A 1,469-nucleotide genomic window follows, 5' to 3' on the forward strand; every position below is an offset into this window, starting at 1 on the left:
AAAAAAAAAAGGTGCAGTGGAAGTTAACATCTTCTGAAGAGCCCTGTGGACAGGCAGAGTTCCCATCACAGCAAACGGTTTTCTTTTTCCTTTTTATTTTTTTTGAGACAGGGTCTTGCTCTGTCGCCCAGGCTGGAGTGCAGTGGCACGATCTCGGCTCACTGCAACCTCTGCCTCCCGGGTTCAAGCGATTCTCCTGCCACAGCCTCCCCAGTAGCTGGGATTACAGGCGCCCACCACCACACCCAGCTAATTTTTGTACTTTTAATACAGATGGGGTTTCACCATGCTGGCCAGGTTGGTCTCAAATTCTTTACCTCGTGATCCGCCCGCCTCAGCCTCCCAAAGTGCTGGGATTACAGGCGTGAGCCACTATACCCAGCCTAATTTTCTTTTTTTTTAAAGTAGAGACAGGGGTTTCGCCATGTTGCCCAGGCTGCTCTCAAATTCCTGGCCTCAAGAAATCCTCCCGCCTCAGCCTCCCCAAGTGCTGGGATTACAGACATGAGCCACTGTGCCCGGCCTAAGCAAACCGTTTTCTATCAGGAACAAACACAGGCTCCTTGGCGAAGGGGTGATCGGCCACAGAAAGGGGTTTTTTCTGAAGAAAGGCCAGGACGGCCTCAGGACCCTGCCTCCCGCCCTCGTTGTCCCCTGAGGCTGGGGGCTGGTTACCGTGTCTGGGGCTCCCTCCGCTCTGCTCTTCTCGGATTTCTCCAGGGACAGTGTGGGGAAGACAAGGCAGGAATCAGCTCTCAGAATTCCACACCAAGGCCTTCTCGGCTCCCCTGGTCTTCCCACGGACGAGACACAAGTGATCCTTGGAAACTTCTAGAGAAATGAAAGGTGAGATGACAAATTCCCCTGCTGCAACGCTTTTTTTTTTTTTTTTTTTTTAAAAAAAAAAAAAAAAAAAAACAACACAGTTTCTCTAAGCAACCAACTGGTATGACCCCTCCCCCGCCAAGGTGCAGCAGCTCACAGACCAGTCACCCACTTCCTTCCGGAGGTTTCCACATCCTGTCACTGCCTCAGGGACCACTGCCCCAGAGCACAGGAGGCGCCTGAGAGACAAGCCCTGAGCGGAGACGTCAGTTCCCTGTGTTCTAGGTCAGTGCACAACACTGGCTCCCGGCCTGGCAGCCCTGATACTTGGCTGGAAGATGCTCCCAGTCCAGAATCTGTCCTGCTAAAAAAGGCAGCGTCGGCAGGGCGCGATGGCTCATGCCTGTAATCCCAGCACTTTGGGAGGCCGAGGAGGGCGGATCACGAGGTCAGGAGATAGAAACTATCCTGGCTAATGCAGTGAAACCCCTTCTCTACTAAAAATACAAAAAATTAGCCAGGCGTGGTAGCGGGCACCCGTAGTCCCAGCTACTTGGGAGGCTGAGGCAGGAGAATGGCCTAAACCCGGGAGGCGGAGTTTGCAGTGAGCTGAGATCGCGCCACTGCACTCCAGCCTGGGCAAC

General features: G+C 53.6%; 1 protein-coding gene across 1 annotated transcript in view; it reads right to left on the minus strand.

Moving 5' to 3' along the window:
* The window catches only part of LOC108543461 (MOB kinase activator 3A-like), a gene marked incomplete at its 3' end in the record, with an annotated part of 7,678 nt that extends 6,445 nt beyond the window's left edge, over positions 1-1,233 (minus strand). Inside the window, exon 1 of the mRNA XM_017893955.1 lies at positions 676-1,233. The remainder of the gene's footprint in view (positions 1-675) is intronic.
* Positions 1,234-1,469: the final 236 nt, after the last annotated feature.

Source organism: Rhinopithecus bieti, unplaced genomic scaffold (assembly GCF_001698545.2).
Source record: "Rhinopithecus bieti isolate Rb0 unplaced genomic scaffold, ASM169854v2 scaffold_25787, whole genome shotgun sequence".
Classification (NCBI taxonomy): Eukaryota; Metazoa; Chordata; class Mammalia; order Primates; family Cercopithecidae; genus Rhinopithecus; species Rhinopithecus bieti.